Raw genomic sequence first — 19,941 nt, 5'->3', positions numbered from 1 at the left:
TTCTATTACCAATAACGTTAAATACCTACCGCCATCCGTGTAATGAGGCCCAGTAACTCTGCTGAAGGAATATGCTGATTAGGGATGAGTCTAAGACCTAGAGAACGTCTGAAAATGAAGGCGATGCCTCCGCCTTTGAATTGATTAGTATTTCGGTCGCATCTAATGATAGAATAACCATTAGGGATGGCCAAGGAGAGTATAGGTCCAGCTGCTGCGTATAACCAGGACTCTGTAATGCCTAGGAAATCTAAGTCTTGGGCTGTGATGAAATCAGCAATGTCCAACGCGTGAGCAAGGAGGGACCTGGCATTGACAAGGGCACCCTTAATCAAGGTGCCTTTGGCTGTTGTAGAGTTGCTATTGTTGAGGTTCAGAGAGACTTTAGGATGGGTGCTGTTGGTGGTTTCCAACTTCAGACTTTGTGAGTTAAGTTCAAAGGTCTTTGGCGATTTCGCAGTAGTAGAGAGGAGGTGTGGGCAACAAGCTCTGTGAGAGAATCTAAAGCCCAGTCTATGGTTCCTAAGATGTAAGGTGCACGGTTGATTAGGGATAGGTTTGGCTGCAAAATGTTCCAGCCATAAGGCAGGAGAGTTCAAGTTTGGGTTAGGGGGTGACGTAGTGGCAAAGGGCTTGGTGCTGATAGTGTGCTGTGGGCCTGAAGGCAGGAAGGTGGAAGGGCAAGTGCTTGCTGGCAGTGGCGGATTGGGACTAATGGTGTGTGATGCGCACAACATAGTGAGCAACAGAATCTCAGTGAAGGTGGGCTGGGATGGAGTGTTAGAGAGATGGGGACCAGGCTAATGATATAGTCGTGTGGAGTAGCAGAAGTGTGTAGCATGATAGGTAAGGCATGTACATAGTGAGCTATGAACTAGGAATGTAACAGTATATAAAGTTCAAGTAGGTGAAGTACAGAGATGCCTAAATTCGAAATCTCACAGGAGGCTATTCAAACAAAAACAATGTAAGCCGCCATATAAGTATATATGCAGGCAGAAATCAGACACAGCAATATTGGAAGCAATGTAGGTTTCATCTGAGTGGGCGCCAATAAAAATATATATAAACGCTGTAATCAGAACTCAACTGTATTGGGGACAATTAAAATTTCAGCTGAATGGGCAGCCCTATGAGTATACGAAGGCGGTAAACAAACTCAACAATATTAGCAGGAGGCTATTCAAACAAAAACAAAGTAAACAGCAATATAAGTATATATGCAGGTAGTAATAAGACTCAACAATATTAACAGCAATAGGGGGTTTTGCGGAGTGGGCGGCAGCAAATGGATTGCAATGAAATTACCAACAAGGTCGGCAGGCGGAACTTCGCGAGAGGCGCTTAGAGTCACCACGGTAAGGCAGTAAAACAGAAACGGCGTACATGGCAGATTACCTAAAAGCAAAGATGGGCAGAATCAATTTGTACCAGGGCATAGGTTTGGGTTCAATATGGACCTCATTCATAATAAACAGGTATGTAACAGTCAATTTCAAAGTGGAGGGCGGCGATTGGGCTATCAACAGAAGGATGGCGATCTATATAGATGATAGATTGGTCGTAGTTAAGACTGTGCAAGCTTTGTACTGTGGAAACAGTTTGAGGTATTTGCCAGAGCAGAGTGGTGGGTGAGACGAAAGAGTGAGGGTCAATGAGTGTGGCTTACCTACTAGAGGACACGTAGGAGGTGTCGCCAATACCGCAGTGCGCAAACAGGCGCAAAACTGGGCCTTAGCTTAGTGGGCCTTTGCTGTGTTGGGCCAGCTTCCGCCTCGCCGGCGGATCTACGCGGAATATGAAAGAGGCGCCGTTGCCTAGCAATGCGAAGCTATGCTCCACAAAGGAGGGGGCGGCCATCTTAAGATCAGGCTACCGTCTAATCAATGAAGAAGTGAGGTGGCAATCAGGTAATTGTAGCGTGGTGCTTCTTGACGGCACCGATGTGCTCGCCTTTGTTGAAAAATGAACGGTGGATCAATGTAGGCTCAGCTGCTCCGGCAGCATGAGTAAAGGGTCGCAGTAGCTGCGTCAGGACCAATAGCAGGGAGGAAAGGGCTCCTGCCCTTTCTGTGTACAGGTGGTGAGTGGCTGAGTGGGGCGCAAAACAGGGCCTTAGCTTAGCGGGCCTTCGCTGTGTCGGGCCGGCTTCGACCTCGTCTCGAATTGGGTACAACCACATCTCTGGGGCAGTAGTGAGCCAACGGGATCCTGCCTATTCCGCCCTCAGGGAGGCATACTGGGCAGTGGCTGGGTCAACCCAGTCCCTAATGGCCTACACAGTTGAGAAACTTTGCTGAAAATTTTGGGGGCACATGACATCTGAAGAAAAGGTGCTCCAGCCAAATGAATCGGAACAAAATGGTGTGCCATGAAAGTTGGGGGGACAAACACCCCTGTCCCCTCCTAAAATTATGCCCATGGGCCTACAACCCACACGTCTTAAAATGGATAGGACATGGAACTCGCCATGGTGGGGCGTGGCACTGGGGTTTGTGGGGAACTGGAGCAGGCCAGCAGGGAACAACGTTCCACTACTTCTTGTCGTACACTTCGACCACTGCCTCAAACAGTAGGTGAAGCTCACAGAGATTAAGCAACAGGGCTCCACCAGACTGCATGGTGCTTTACGCCTTGTGTAAGCTTTAGGTAGACATCTTATGTCCAGGCGAGGGGTCAATTGGACACAACTATGCTTAATTTCACGGCACCTGGCATGCATTTCCACCTGCTTTGTTATGTTATGTTATTTGGCATTCATATATCGCCCTATATATCATTGGTATGATCTCAAAGGGCATGTAGGTTGAACGCCCTTGAGGACCGTAGTCCAGGTCAGTCGAGAGAGTAGAGTAGAATACAGTGCTTGGGTGCACTCAGCATTTGTGCAGCCAGTGTGAAATGGGTGATGGTGGCTGCATCCTAACACTAGGTGCGGTGGTAATGAGAGGTGGTAGTGAGAGACCAGTTGAATGTGTGCGTTTAGGTGGTTGGTCTCCGAGACTGCACTCTGGCTGCGTTAGGCCTGTGTAGGATGTTTATGTGTACAGCTGGGCCGATTTTTCAGTGGGGTATAGATGCGTTATAACAAGTTGTTGAGGTGTTCATGGGGAATTATTTGTATGTATGCAGCTAGGCCGCAATTGATCGAGGGGTATTGCTGCACTCTATTGTTTGTTGGTGTAAAGTGGGGAGTGAGCATAGTAGTAGGAGAGGTGAGTGTCTGGAGTGGGTGGTGTACTCTTCGGAGCCTTCTGTTCCTGGTTACCTTCTAGGTCTGGGTGAGCTGGCAGTGATCGTCCTCATGTTTCGCAGAAGTGGTACTCTCAGGTAGATTCACAGGTTGGACCGGAGTAAGTTATGAATACACGATCAGGGGGTCATTATTCTTAGGCTCAGCTCTATGTGTCGGAGAGCTCCTTTTCCTGGTCCCTGGATGTGGTTTATGGTGGGTTACAGTGTAGGTCTTGGCAGGATACTGGTTATAGGTCAGGCAATATCTCACTGCAACATAGTCCTACCGGGGAAGTGGTACTTAGGGACAGGCAGGACAGAGACATTGTAGGTAGAGCTCTTTGTGGTAAAGCTCTTTTTTGGTGGTGTTGTATTTGTTCTTTTTGGCTGTATTGGTAGTCGTGATTGGCTCGTATCTACTGCTTGCATTGTGTCAGGTTATCTGCTTCTAGTAGTTCCCAGATCCGGCATTCCTGTGTTGCCGCATGCGTTGGGTTTCGCAATATCACGCCTGGTTTTTCCGGATGCAGTGTGGCTGCTGGTATTGTACAGAGTGGAGGAAAATATGCAGTTCCAGATGAGAAGATAACACTTAAATGCTTTTCTATATCTTCCAGAACACTACAGCCAGATGAAACAAGGTCTGTAGCAAAGTCAAGTACTGGAAAGGCCCCCAAGATTGCCCTCCACACTGGTGCAAAGGGGGGAAAGGGAGCAATTTGCGACAGAAAGGGATCTTCCCCCACAGCAAGGTAGCTGGGATAAATGAGCCTGCGGTCCCACTCCGGTAGTACCATAGTATGGTAGCACCATAGCGCGGGTTGGCTGTATGAGGCTGGAGGACACTACTGCAGTGGTGTGTCATGGCACAGGGCTGGGGATTGCACACACTGCTCTTTGGCGTCCTAGTATGTGTGTGTAGCAGTGGCTTCCCCACTATGGCACTGAGTTGAGCGCAATGGTACATGCGGGTCCCTTCCAGCTCTACATTCAAAGGAGTCACAGCCAATCACACACTTCTATTGTGCACAACAAAATTGCACATTAAGGGTTCGAAAAGGAGATCCATTAGCATCAATTAAGACCACTACAGTGGTGATGGGGGCGTGGCATAGCTCCTTTTTCACATAACACATCTGATTCAATTGTTCTAATGTGTTCTGGATTGTAATAAAAATGTACTGTTTTTTGTTCTTTGATGTTGTGTACTCCTCTGTCCACAGGGCCCCAGTTAAGTAGACTATCTTCGTATTTTGAATCCTAAAATGAAACATGGGGAGTGCCACGTACACCCTGTGTCTGACTTGCTATTCCAGTGGCACTGCTGTGCCACTGCTGCGTTCAGACCACTAGTAGGAGCAGCACCTTCCACAAAGAGGACTGTTGCTGATGTGACAACAGCATCAATGATAAAGAAAGGAGTGTGCTTCACAGGAATGCATGGCTACAAAGAATGATGAAAAGTGCCTCTAATGTATGCCAGGTGGGAATGAGAACTGTATGTTTTCCCCCCACAAAACATAATTTTACTCCCCAAAGTATACAATACAACAGTACTACTGCAGATTCTTATCTGGGCTTTGTGTGCACCCAGTGTCTTTGAAACTGCCTTCTTCGGCAATTCAGGGAATCTGAGAAATAATCAAAGAATCTTGGATAATGTTTGTGTGTATTATTCTGGAATCTAAAATGTAGATTGAATTGACTTTTGGAATCAGATGTATTGTGCTTGTTAACATGGCTGCTACGTAAAACCCATACAAATTATATTGAGAGCAAAAAAAATAGATCCTCGTGGGCTAATTATGAAATAACCATGCGACCCTATCTGTAACGCTGGGAGGGACGGGTAGGCTGGTGACCTGCCATTCACCCCCATGTTCTGGCCGGTTGAGTGGATTAAGAGACGAAGAGCGTAATGTCATTCGACTTAATCCAAGCCAATGATCTCATCCATGCAAACAAACGGACTTCTGAAATGTGTTGCACAGGACTGGGAAAAGATTGTTTATTGATTTGCAAGTTGGCTTAAAATTCTGAAATAATGTGCTGTTTTACCATAAAGGTAAGGTATTTTGTCATGGATTTGAATTAGTAAAAGGCGAATTGCTTCTTTTTAAACAAAATCTCTTCTTTTTTTGGAAGGCACTGCTGTTTCACCAGGGCAATTTTTTTCACCCCAAAGTACAGATGATTCGCAATTTGCCATTCCAGCAAAGTATTGTCTACAAAAATCCCAATTCGGTGTTGAAAATATTAAATTCGGTGTCGGTGTTGAAAACATTTGGCCTTCTCTAGCGGCCAAAGCCTAACCTGCAACATAGGGTGCTGCGCCACCCCTTCCCTCCCCCTCAGCTGTGTCTATGCATCAGTGACACTCCATGCGCAAGAGCAGAATCTCGTCAATCCTTATCAAATGTCAAAATTCCCCCTATGCAACTCTAGGTCCAAAGCGGTCTGGGACTTCTTGGACAGTGGATTAAGGCAGGAGAGTGGCACGAGGAGTGGGAAATACATCGCAGGACTAATACATTGATATCAGATTGATAGACTGATAGATAATTGTCGTTGAGCCCAGATGAGAAACTGTTCCAAAAAGTCTAATGGGATTTGAAGGCAGTGGTAACAAATTTCAGTTTGATGTCTTTCCAGTCGCTGTAGGATCGAGCAACCTAAAGTGTTTTTTAGTACTATTATACCCTAAAGATCATTGATTGTTAATAACCCTAAGGTTACACATACCAGTCTGAGATGTGGTTTAGTATTTTCAGATGCAATGCAAATATATTTTTATTTACAGTATATTTTAAAAAGAACAAATCACTTAATTATTTGATTTATTTTACTCATTTATGAAGCACACAAAAATCCAGGGGCATCGAGGCGCTGTTACAAGTGCCAGTTACATTTGGCCGTTTAGCAATAGATAATTTACAGGCAGAGATTAGCAATTACATACATGTAAAGGTTAAAGAACACTGGTAAGTAACATGCAGGAGTAAATGGAAAGCAAACCAGGCAATAATCAGTTACCATCAGAAGTAATGGAAGGAGGAACAGGCAAGGAATGGATCTTCTGATTAAGTAAATAGCCAGGTTTGAAAGACCCTGCAGAAAACCCAATACGATTCTTCGGCTCTCCGCGCATTAGGAAGGGAGTTCCATTGTTTAGCTGCAAGGGATGGAAAGCTGGAATCTCCCACTTTGGCACGTTTAAATTTAGGCTGGACCTCACCAGACTTAAACCTGGTAATGTTCTTTCTGATGGATGTTCCTCCCACAGACTCCTCATCGTAGATATATTCGTATCCTGCTTTGCAGTCTTGGAAATTTCTTCGATGGCACAGGGTGCTGTGCGGCATCAAGTCTATGTCCCTGGACTGAGTCGCGCATCTGGGTGTGACATCTATGACATATAAATAGCATGCACCACGCCGTTGCCTCAGTTCCTACTTTTTCCCTCTTTTTGCTCGGCCATCTTGAGGAATAGATAACCTGAAATGGCGTGGAAGAGAGAACTAGTAACAAATTCTCACACAGTCAGGTGGGCTGGGAGGCAGCTGAGGAATCCGTAGAAGGAACAGTCATCCGAAAAAGCATTATCAGGGGTAAACAATGTTTTATTCTAACAGATTATGGCCTCCCATGGATTCCTCATCTTAGATAGACTCCCATAACAGTTTTGTAGATGGATGTGGGAGAGGTGAATGTTTTGCATAATTTGTTGATTAGCACTTAATATTGTGCAGCGTCACTCTTCCAAATCGAGCATCCTGACCAACAGTGTGTCCAAGCAGTAATGCTTAAAAAAGTGTGGAGTGAGGCCCAAGTTGCGGCATTGCCAATGTCCTGCACTAGTACACCTCTTTGAAGAGTCAAAGTGTTTGCCACTCCTCTGGTGAAATGGGCTCTTAGGCGGTCAGGAACATCTTTGCCCGCAATGGAGTAGCACTCCGAAATGCACAGGACGTTTCGTTTGTTTGGTCATGGCTTGGCCTAACTTGTGGCTGGTATAACGAATAAATAGTTGGTCATCCTGTCTGACATTTGCCATTCTAGAAATGTAGCAGCTAAGAGCCATTTTTCGGAACAAGCCTTTGTAACCTCTCTTCATCCTTAGAAGGCTGAGGGGGTGGATAAAAAGCTGGTTTTGTTATTTTCTGTGTCAGATGTAATTCAGACACCACTTTGGGAAGGAAGGAGGGACGAACCCTCAAGACTACCTTTTCCTTGAAGATTATAGTAAATGGTGGTTTGCATGACAAGACTTGTTGCTCACTCACTCTGGAGCAGAAGTGATGGCCACTAAAAAGATAGTTTTCAACGTTAATAACATGAGAGGACAAGAATAGAACGGTTCAAATGGAGCTCCCATTAAAAAAGTTAGTACCAGGTTCAAATTGCAGGACGGAACCAGAAAAGGAACCAGTGGGAATGTATTTGTCAATCCTTTTAAGAATTGTATGACAATAGTCATCTTAAATTAAGATCCTTGTTCTGGTGTGAGTTTACAAATGCATAATGCTGCAAGGTATCCTTAACAGTAGCAACCTGCATCCCCTGATGGGCTCAGTGCAGTAACCAAGAAAGCATTGCAGGTGTATTGCAAGAGAGAGGGTTTGTATCTTTAGCTCTGCACCAGCTGCAACACATGTTCCAACGGCAGTGGTATAGTGCTTTTGTTGCTTGTCTTGTAGCCGAAAATGACACCTCTATGACATCTTCCTGCAGATGCCAATCTTTATATCTGAACCTTCCCGAAACAAGGCGTGAAGGTTCAGAGTCCTGATTTTTGGGTGAAGAAGACGGCCACGCTCTTGGGAGAGTATGTCCACTGTCTCGGGAATCCATAATGGAGGGCAGATGGACATATCTAGAAGGCCTGGACACCACGTCCTCGTGGCCCATTTCGGAGCAATCCGGATCATGGATTTCCCGAACTTCCTCAACCTCCTGATGACATGAGGAGTGACGGGAACTGCAGGGAATGTGTACATGAGTGCAAATTCCCAGTCCACTATGAATGCATCGTGGGAGATCGTGCTCTACCTGCTCAGAGCATCCGCTGTCATATTCTCTTCTCTGGCTATGTGAACAGCTGACACACAGATTCTGTTTTGTAGCACCCAAAACCAGAGCTGATTGCCTCTCTGCACAATGGTAGTGACCTTACATCTCCTCTTTTGTTGAGGTAATGCATGGCCACTGTGTTTTCCTTCATTATCAGGATTTTCTTCCCATGTATGGACAGCCAAAAGGACATCAGCACTAATCTGCTCGCCCTCAGCTCTAACGGGTTTATTTATAGTATGACAAATTGAGGGAATGTGTCCCTTCTCCCCAGGGGGCAGGCCCTCCCTGTGAGGTTAAGGAGGTGCGCCTGCTTTGCAACACCCTCCTTAAGGGTCGAGGCAAGTTGGACCACCCCGGGAGAGCCTCGGTGGACATTGACTCCCTCACAGCCTCAAAGTGATGGCTTATATGGACATATACAATATACCAAGCTGTTATCAAACTCATGAATATAAGGTGTTGTTATATTATCAATGGCAAGAAATAAAATATATCCCTTTAAATTCAAGTCTCTAATGGGCTGCAATGAGGAGGCTGAAAATGGATGTGAGACCAACAAGTGAGAGAGAGGAGGGCGAGAGCTGGGAGAGAATGAAGACCCGAGAGACGCAGGGAAAGCTCCCTGTGCGTAACAAAGCAGAAGAAGGTGTGGCTCTGGGAGAATGCACAGCTGAAGTGTACAGAACTAGAAATGCAGAGTAACCAACATGCGAGAACAGAAGAAAGACAATCAAGGCAGAGAAGAAAGAGCAGCGTTAGCATGACCACGGAATCATAGTGGTGGGCAGTCTGCCCATACAACACTGCTGAGACCATTCAGGGGAGTAAACAGCTCCCTGCCAGAGTTATGATCCCTTTGACGTCCCAAAGACGAGAATGGCATATCCAGGAAGGAGATGCTGCAGAGAACCGTGTAGAGCGGTGATGAGAAGAAAGGAGAATCCAAGGTCCTGCAGGTACCGCAGAGGTTGCCCCAGAGCTCAGAAGATAAAACAGGCAATGGGACTACCTGCAAGACAAGCGGGACTCATAAGTTAAGCGAAACTCGTATCAGTACTAATGGAAAAACTATTGTAAATAATCCAGCGAAACAGAACTGTTTGAATGAGATAAGAAGAAATACGAAAACCATAAAGTGCAAATTAATTTGAGGCTTTTCACTTTGGGAAAAGGGGAAGGCTCCCCCATATCTCGAAGATAAGAGAGCAAACATTTGGGGAGAACAAACCTATAAAGCCAGGAAGCCCAATCTCGTATATGAAACTGCAAACTGCATCCTGGGAATGGGGGAATTGTAATTAGAACTTGAACTACCATAAAAAAGAGAGAAGAGTGTAACAGAGATTCAGGAACCCTACAGTAGGGAGAAAAGGAACCTAAATAGTCTTAAACTGACAAGATTAAATACGGACCAGGAAGGTACCAGTCCCTTAAAAGAACTGCAAAACTTTATACATTGGATTACAAGAATGGTCTACTGAAAGAAGAGAAGTGAGAGGAAACCTGTGACAAAACACGAGCGCCAGTAGAATGGAGTCATTCTCCTGACTTTAGTTAGTTATAATAGTGGTACAGTCAGATATCTTCGATTGAGACAAGGGACAGATTTTATTTGGACATTCATCCTGAAATAAACTTCACAGTAAGAACATGCCTTTACCGTGTTCATCTCCTTCTTCTGATCCTCCACAGTAGTCTTGATTCTGATGGGGACCAAAGTCTGCTTATCGTCAGATCCCTCTTGTGAGCTCACCATCCCATGAGGGAAGCATCCGTGACTACAGTTATCTCTGGACAGGGTTGCCAAAAATGTTCCCCTATAATCACATTCTCCTCGCAGGCCAACCACAGAAGGTCCTGGGCGACCATGTTCAGGACCTGGAGAAGGTCTGTCGTCCTGCCTGAGATTTGTGACTATTGGAATCTAAAGGCCCACTGGAGGGACGCCATCTGTAGTTAGGCTTCTGGCACCAGGAAAATGCAGGATATGATAAGGACCAGCAACCTCGTAAAATCAAATGCCGGTAGATATTGGGCGTTCTGTAATCTCGTTACAATGTCCACGATACTTGGGAGGTGAGGAAGAGCACAGGACTGCTCAAATTAATTGACGTCTTTTGAAAAGGTGTAACCTGGGAGTATCTGAAGCTGAGGGCGAAGCCCGGTTTGTGGAGAGAGCGGCAGTTGCTGTTGTGATATTCCAGAGCTTGTTCAGGAGAACGAGCTCTGATCAGCCAATCGTCTAGGTAGGGGAAAGATGTGAACCTTAGATTTGCTGCCACCACCACCATCAACTTGGTGAAGACCCTCAGTTGGAGGTGAGCCTGAAAGGCAGTATTCAAAACTGATAATGAGAACTGCCAATGGCAAGCCTCAGGTACTTTCTGTGCTTGGGATGTATAGGCACAGGAAAGTAAGCATTCTGAAGATTGAGTGAACCATCCAGTCCTGGAGTTGAAGGGCCTGGAGGATCTATGAAAGAGTGACCGTCTTGAATGTGTCCTTGCTGAGAAACGTGTTAAAGTGCCTCAGGTCCAGGATGGCTCGCAGTCCTCAGTCTTTCTTGGGAACCAGGAAATAGGAGGAGTACCAACCCTGGTATCATTCCGCTACAGGTACCTTCTCCACGGCAAAACAAAAGAGGTGATGGCTGGAAGGTTTAGAATGAATCTTAACCTCTGGAATTGCTCTGGGCAGCCCTCTAGACCATTGTTTTTTTCACCTGCCAAGCCATTACAAAAGGGGAAAGACCATATGCAAATCAGGTGTGCCAGAGGTTAAGATTTATTCTAAAACCTTCCAGCCATCACCTCTTTTGTTTTGCTATTGTCACCCCGAGTGGGACGGGTATGCCCAGACGTGGGTCCCGTGCCTGCTGGGCCTAGAGACCCAAACTACTCCTCACTGATGACGCCCAACAAGGCTGAAACATGTCTGTGGATGCTTGTGGTCTCGTGGAGAAGAGATGTGACCTAGCAGTTCGGGCTGGACCACCCCTTTAGGGGTGGGACCAAGCCTGATTTGCACATGGTCTTTCCCTTTTTGTAATGGCTTGGCAGGTGAAGAACAATGGTCTGGAGGGTTGCCCAGAGCAATGCCAGAGGTTAAGAATTATTCTAAACCTTCCAGCCATCACCTCTTTTGTTTTGCTACCTTCTCCACAGCACCTTTCTCCAACAGGAAAGGAATCTCCTGTAGAAGGAGCAGAACTGGTTCCTGAAGAGATTGCTCATTCATGGGACAATCTGGAGGTCTTCAAAGAAATGGGATAGAGCACCCTTGGACCATTGTATGTAGTGGCCATGCATTTGAAGGAATGAGATGCCATTCCTGAAGATGCTGATCCAATCTGCCTCCAACCAAGGCTCGGTGAGCAAAAGGATGAGAGAGGTTTTGGGGCTGTGGCTGTCGCAAAGGGCAATGAGGAGGTTGCTGCTGGAGCAGTTTTTCCTCCATGGCCTCTGGGGGCATGTGCGAACATCTTTTTTTCCTCTCTGAGTAGCTTGACCTCTTCCCCAAAAGAGGAGTAATAATGAAAGGAATGTCCTCCCCAAGCCTGCGAAGGCAGTTGTTGCGGCTGACAAATGGCTGCCCCCAAAGATGTTACTGCAGCCTTTGAATCTTGTAGCTTTTCTAGGCTATAAGACAATTTAACATAACATAACAAAGGCTGTCGTCCACCTTTGGTCCAAAAATATTGGACCCATCAAAGGGCATATCTTCGAGACTTGATTGGACATCAGAGGCAACCATTCAAATCTTCTGATTACCACACCAGAGTCCATACACTGACTGGCGCATTCTGGTGCATCTAGGCGTAATTGAAGGGATTGGCAAGTGGTTTCCTAACCATCATTGATGAGATTATTGAATTCATCTCTCATCTCTCCTTCAGGAATGTTTTCTGCAGCTTGAGAAATAATATTCCATAATGTATATGTGCATTTCACCTAAGCAAAACATGCATGAATGGCTTTTTAATGCCATGCTTCCAGCAGTGAATACTCTCTTTGCTAGTGCACCATACGTCTTATCGTCCCTAACAGGGGGAAGGTCGGATAAGCTGCAGCCTTTGAAGTGGAAGTAGCTGCCTGCACCATCAAACTCTCTGGTGTAGGGTGCCTGGAAAGAAAATCAGGGTCCACAGAAGAAGGTCTGTATTTCTTCACCAACTCCTTGTTCACAGCTGAAGTGGTATCTGGTTTTTGACAGTTTTCCAGAATATTTGTTTTTTAGTGAAGGGCAGCACAGGTTCCTTAGGAGGGCCTCTATTCAAGAGATATGTGAGTGTCATGATGCCTACCCCCCGGGACCCAGACCAAGTCCAGCAACCCCGGAAGCAGGCATCAAGTTTCCCCAAGCAAGCCCAACAACCCCCGCTAGGGGCTATTTGGGTGCAGTCCTGGCGCCTATGGTGCCAGGCTCATATGGAGAGTCAGTCCTGGCGCCATAGGCGCCAGGCTCATAGATTAAAACTTACCTGATGCAGACCATGCTGCAAACTTACCTGATGCAGACCATGCTGCAAGAGCTCCAAGCCAAACGAGGCTTGGAAGGGACTATTTTACCTAGGGACTATTTTTTTTACTCAGGTGGGGCTGGGGAGGAATACTTACCTGGGACTACTTTGGAGGCTATTTAAACCACGCCCAAAGAGCAGCACACGCTTCACGTTATTCTGCATCCAGCAGCGTAACGCTCACCGTGCCTGCAAGTCTGCATCCAGTCTTCTGCCACGCCCGTCTCGAGTTTGGAGCTCCTAGCAAAAGGGAGAAAGAAGGAGAAAAGGTTAGAACAAGAGCAATACCTTTGATCCTTACCTGAATTCCCGATCCATCGCGCCTTTGAGATGGAAGAAAGAAGTTATTTTATGCGCGTCGCCTCGCCTGCTGCAGCGCCACGCTGAACTCACCGGCCTTCGCAGCATCTTCACATTTCACCGCATCCTCCTGCTTGTTACCGCTGCACTCCGGCACCTAAGGAGAAGACAAGAACAGCAAGGTGAGCCAAGGGAATACACAGAGGAATACCCCCCATAGACTTACCTGATTTTACCACAAGGGGTACTATTCTTCTTCACGGGTCGGCGCAGCTTCCACTGCATCCTAGCCAAACCCCGGCCCCTAAGGGGAAACAAAAGGACAGCAAGGTGAAACAAGGGACTAACAAGGGGAACCCTCCTCACCACAAAAGACTTACCTGATTTTACCGCCGGAGGCATCATTCCCTGAGACTTCATACTTTCTCTCAGCGCCTGAATAAGAGAGAAAGCAACAGGTTACATATGGACATTATTTTATCGAACTGTGTTGGATAATACAAATCCTTACTAGAACATTACCGGTTGCCACAAGGAACTCTTCAGTAGGGTCAAGCTGCAACCTGCAAGGAATCGGACAAGAGTGAAAGTCAGGCATTTGAACTCTTACGAACTACATACTTACGGCGTCTTGCCGGGAATATCGGAGTCAATATTGTCCTGGAACTCACCAATTCCTTTTAGCCAGTGAAGCAACTGGTTATCTACACGCCCCTGCGCTCAATGCAGGATGGAGAGCTCATCTTTTCAAATCATCAGGTGAGACTATAAGAGGGAACATCCAAGGTGATCAGTGGGGAAAACAGCGGGGTGGGGGGATTTACGCTCAATTCCACGGGTGGTTAATTCCCTTTCTCCACTTGCAGAAGAATATTCCTATGGGCCAAGCAAACGAAGCTAGGTGGGCCCGTCCAGTCCGCCATCTCGGCCCTACGCGTCACATTGGTGGAGACCGCAGCAGTCCAGTCCAGATTGACTCCTCTGTGGGAGCCAGGTGAGCGTAACAGTGAGGTCTTTCTGGGTAATATCCTTAGCAGGACGCCCTCAGCCCAAATACTCAATCACCCTATTCATGAGCATTCTATAGACTGCATTTGGGTGAGAATGGTCATCTGGTTTGTCACATTCAACCTCAGGAGAGGTAGCCAGACCACTGGCTTCCTTCAGACAAATGGCTAGGTCTTCTAGACTTGATTGATTCTTCTGTAACATTGGGAGTCCCAAAACATTCATACCTGTCTTCCTCCTTATCTTCCTCAAAAATTGACCAACAGATTTGAGGATATACGTCTTTGACTTAGGTTTGGAGCTCGAAATTGTGTCTGAGGTCAACATCGAAGGGCCCTTTGACTCCTTCGAAGAGGAAGTCACAGAAACCTTTGGCTTTGATGCTGTCTCCATGGTCAACACTACGAGAGACGACTTCCCTGAGGTCTTCAGACTCTAGCCTTTGGGCGCCAGGTCGAAGACTTACTTGATTCCCTAACTGTCTTGGAAGACACAGTGAGATCAACAGGCATTTTTTTCGATTAACTTTTTCCAGCCTGCCGCTGAAGCAGTCTTATCGGGAAAATGTGCCAGACGCTTGTCAGGTGAGGAGTCTGAAGATAAGGAATTATGGCGTTGTTTCTTCGACTTTGGAAGAGTGATGGGAATCGCTCCTGGATCTTGACTGTTTGGAGTGTTTAGACTGTTTTTTGGGCCTTTCTGGAGACTTGTCTATGGTAGAATTTCTACCTTCGGAAGATTTTCTCTTCGATGGTGTGAACGACAGAGACTTGGAAACCGACCGACCTAAGGTAAGCTTCAATTTTCTCTCCTTCACGACCTTGCTGGTCATCGATTGGCAGGAGCTGCACTCGAGGACTTTGTGTTCTTCGCTGATGCACCAGAGACAACTTCTGTGTGTGGATCAGTGATCGACATCTTCGAGTCACAGTCTGCACATTTCATGAAGCCTGTTTTTGGTATAGACATCGTGAAGATTTAACAAAAACAATTACGACTTTATTTGAAGACATTCGCTGAGATGAATCGAACCGTTCCGAGAGCATGCTGTGCATGCGGAAAAACAGAACTGAGGCAACCTGTGCTATTTATACTGTCATCAATGTCACATCTAGACGCAGGAATGGTAACCATCAAAGGACATTGGCTTGATGCTGCACAGCACCCTCTGCTGTCGAAATAATATCTGAGCCTGCAAAGCAGGATACAAATATATCTAATATGAGGAATCTGTGGGAGGACACAATCCATTAGTATTTAGGATTGTGTGCAGCAAATATTGTCAGATATTTCAGGTCATTAAATTCAGTTAGATTCGTTAGGTGCTATGTTTGGTAAATATAGTTCATGAACAGAAAGGGGAGATGCTGAGCCATTACTGTTTATATACATTGTCACAGCAAGGCTGGCAGTGGCTCCGTGATGCCCTCTATAAATAGCCAGGATTTACTTTTTGAACTTTTAGAGACTTAAGGACTCATTACAGCCTTGGAAAGAACAGTAAAAAGGGTGATATTTACAAAATACAGCGTGCTGTACCTCCCTCCGTATGACAAGTAAAAAGTATATACTCTGGCAGTAATTAATACTTGCGGTTGTTAAGACCACCCAATTATATGCTGATATTTCATCCTTAAAATCCACCACTTCTGAACTCCATCCAAGAGGCAGAAGTAAAAACTGTATAATGTCCCCAGAAGTTTTGAATGTATGGAAGAGAAACCACATTGTTTATGGGGACATTGGAAGGTTTTTTTTCCTCGCAGGCCCACAGTCTCGCTGCCTTTCCCATGTAACATGTAAAAGGGTCCAAACTGACCCTTTTTGTGAATTGAAAAAATGGTGGCATGATGCACTAATGTACACTGTCCATTTCCACCCTCAATGTAAGGGTGGAAATTAAAGGAATTCTATAGAAAATCATATACTATGTGGTATTTCTGGAATACACCCGGTGGTTTTTCAGAAATACCACTACCTTTACCACTTTGCCAGTGGTAAATCTGCAATTGGCGGTAGTGGTAATCACCACCACCTGCAGTCCGGCCACACATTCTTCCCAAATTGTAATGGGGCCCTTAATATACAGAACAAAGGATATTGGTTGGATGTGCAAGGCATTAAAACTGTTATACTGAATTTGGCGGAATTGGAGTCCTTAGGGAATGTGGAGGCAGTGTCCTCCGATAGCTCAGTGGAAATGCTAAACATAGACACAGACTGGCCGATCAACAGCAAATTAAAGGCCAAATAAAGGTTCAATCCCCCACTCCAACCGGGGGGAAAAATAGAAGCCTTTCAAGATTTTGTGATCCATGATCTTCAGAAAGCAAGACTACAAAAAACTAAAATTAAATCTAATTTTTCATTAAAAGAAAGACAAATCCTAAAAGATCTACAAAGTGTCAAAAGCATTGTCATAAAAGCCTCTGACAAAGGCACGAATGTGGTTATTCAAAACCGCACAGAGTACATAAAGGAAGCATACAGACAACTGCGGGATGTAAACTGCTATGAGCAACTGGAAAGCAATCCAACAGAGGAAATAAAACTCAAAGTGGAGGCTTTTCTCAAGAAATGGTCCGATATGGATCTCCTTGATGAAGACGACTGCACGTTCCTTTTCAACAAATTCTCAAGTATACCCACCATATACTTTCTCCCAAAAGTCCATAAACATCCAACCCGCCTCCCAGGCCGACCTATCATCACTTTGAATGGAGCTTTCCTCGAAAATATCTCAAAATATGTGGATCAGACCTTATTACCGCTTGTATTCATGCTACCATCATACTTGCGGGACACTAAAGATTTCCTCGGCAAGATCGAAGGTATATTATGGGAGGAAGATTATATGTTTGGCACATTGGATGTTGTTTCATTGTACACCTCAATTCAACACAATGATGGCAAAAAAGTGTGCAAGTATTTTCTTGACTGCAGGTCTCTTAACTATCTCGCACATGGAGAAATGATAATAGAAATGATAGAAATGTGTCTCACCAACAATGTCTTTCTTTTCAACAACATATTCTACAATCAACTTAGAGGGACTGCTATGGGCACGAGCTTTGCCCCATCTTATGCCAACTTGACAATGGGGTGGTGAGAGAAGTTCCATGTATGGACAGACGGTAACCATCGGTACACTGACCAAGTAGTTTTATGGCTTAGGTTTATCGATGTCCTCTTTATCCTATGGAAAGGTGAAGAAAAAGATTGGCTTGAGTTTGTAAGTATGCTAAATGTGAACAATCTAAACCTACAATTTACTGAAACTCATAGTCGGCAAGAAATCATTTTTCTGGATGTCTTGGTGAAGACCAACCAACAAGAAATCATGACTGAACTATATCGAAATCCAACAAGCTGAAATATGCCACTGTTCGCCACAAGTAACCACCCGACATCTCTAAAGTGGAGTATTCCATACGGCGAATTTGTAAGAATAAGACGTAATTGCAGTACAATTGAAAGCTTTGCTAAAGAATGCAAATTTACAGCAGCAAAATTCTTAAAACAAAGATACCCGAAAGCTGTCTTAGAGAGAGCATACACTAAAGCCTGCAACTTAAACCGAAGGACTTTATTCTCAAATAATAAATCAATAGAAGACAAAGAACAAGATGATGCAATAAGACTTATCCATTTGGAACACATGCTAATGTCATAAGAAAGATACTACATCGACATTGGCATGTTTTGCAGTCTGATGAAGCTCTAGCACCGATTCTAAAGGAAAAAGTTAACATAACATTTAGAAAATCCACATCCATTAAAGACTCGCTGGTTAGCAGTTTTCTGTTGCCCATAAATGAAAGTCAAAATACCACTACGTGGTTACATAAAAACACCAATGGCTTCTTTAAATGCTCGAAATGTAAGGCATGCAAATTGGCCAAGAACAAAACAAACTATATACATCCAATAACAAAGCATCTTGTAGAATTGGGTAGTCACATTACATGCAATACTGAGTACGTGGTTTATGCCCTCCTATGCTCTTGTAACCGCTGGAACATTGGCAGTACCATTGGTAAATTGAAACTTAGAATTCTACAGCATATGAGAGTGATAAAAAACTGTGACCCTTCTTACCAAATGGCAGTCCACTTTAAAGACATACATGAGAGCAAGTTGGACAGCCTGAGATTCTTTGGATTACATCATGTTCGAGCTAACCCTCGTGGGGGCAACAGAGAACTAGCACTATGCCAAATGGAGACTAGATTTATTTTGGACCTTGAATCGAAAAAACCTAAAGGCCATAACCTTGATGAAGAGTTATACACATACCTAGGAACTTGAGAAAATGGTTTATGAAGAACTAATGATCGTTTTTAATTGTTCTTATTGCCTTGTGGAAATATTCTGGTTCACTAGTGTATATTAATTTCAGTTCATTTTTTAACTGTCAGTTTGTATATCTACAATAACTTTAGTAAGCAAGGCTTGGTGGTATGATGCTTTTATTACATCTTACTTAAGATTTTAACAATTTGTGATTAGTGCCTGGTTGTGGTTATATGATTGTTCAATCAATGATGTGTATATGTGTTTTTTATTCATTTTAAATTTCTACTCCGTGGTGGTTCCCGTACAAAGATAATGAGAATGGTCTCTAGTAATAGTTAATTTTTGCTAACAATATTTAAATAGAGAAGGCCTAGCTTGGATTCATGCTTATATAGATGTTAATTCTACTCATAGATTATATTTGCATTATGCACTTTATTATTCTACCTCAAGTGAAATTTCATTTGCACTATACACTTTATGGATCCATTTTAAGTGAGAACTTTATACAAATTCGCACTTTAGGAATGGTTAGTCGAAGCTAAGCACTATGCACTTTATTGATTAGCATTCGACATATACTAATATGTAAGGCTTGATTTATGCACTTTATGACCGGTTTACAGTTTATTAGCAATATGCACTTTATTGTAAAGGTTCAGACTTTTTGTCTGTCCATAAAGGTTCATACACTATTCGCCTTAAAAAACACCCGTAACTGAAGTGGTTGCATTGTTAACTCACGTTACTTTTACCTCAGGAAACGTTTAAATATGAGCGATACAATTTGGTAAAGATGCCTAAATTAAGAACGCACTACTGAACACATAAGAATGTGTTAAAAAGGCTGGGAATCCAACTATACTCCCACTGTCATGTTTGCCTTTACAAAAGAGTATTAGTAATCAAAAATATGCGAGAGCTGTTGCAATTGCCATTACAAAATGGCAACCATGTTCATTAGCTAAAATAGGCTGAGTTCTGGTAGCAATGAAAACCAAAAAGGGAACACCACTGGTAGTAGAGCCATAGAGTTGGGTAATGGTGGGTATATTTACACAATATCACCGAGCACTGACTTGTACGTGACCAAGCAGCGAGGAAGCTGTGAAACGCGCTGTAAAGTGTGGTTTCTACCTTGGCTAATGCCGTAATAAAACTGGATATTTTTTAAGGACAATTTATTGCTTTTTGTCTTCAATAACGAGTATTTCATTGTTTGGAGTGCCATCCCCTCTGGGGAAAAAGAAGAAATCATAATGCACTCGTTGTGGAAATCAAAAGTACCAAGCAACCTGAATGAAATATAATCAAATGTTTGTAACCTCTACAGAAACCTTTATAATTGTACTTTATATGTACTACTATGTCCCGTTGAATCTTGCATTTAATGGCCTTTCTCAATAGTTTTAAATATGCATGTAGTTTAGGTATACTATCATGTATTTGGCATAATAAAGTGCCCCTGGATAAGGAAGGGTGGGCAGTACAATGATGTGTGCATGCTGCCC

General features: G+C 44.3%; 1 protein-coding gene across 1 annotated transcript in view; it reads left to right on the top strand.

Annotated features, from left to right (window-relative positions):
- Positions 1–19,941, top strand: part of PRRT4 (proline rich transmembrane protein 4) — a 229,255-nt gene that overhangs the window by 205,001 nt on the left and 4,313 nt on the right. The gene's annotated exons all lie outside the window — the stretch shown is intronic.

Source organism: Ambystoma mexicanum, chromosome 12, assembly GCF_040938575.1.
Source record: "Ambystoma mexicanum isolate Mex_15411 chromosome 12, UKY_AmexF1_1, whole genome shotgun sequence".
NCBI lineage: Eukaryota > Metazoa > Chordata > Amphibia > Caudata > Ambystomatidae > Ambystoma > Ambystoma mexicanum.
This window is presented reverse-complemented; position numbering and strand designations above follow the sequence as displayed.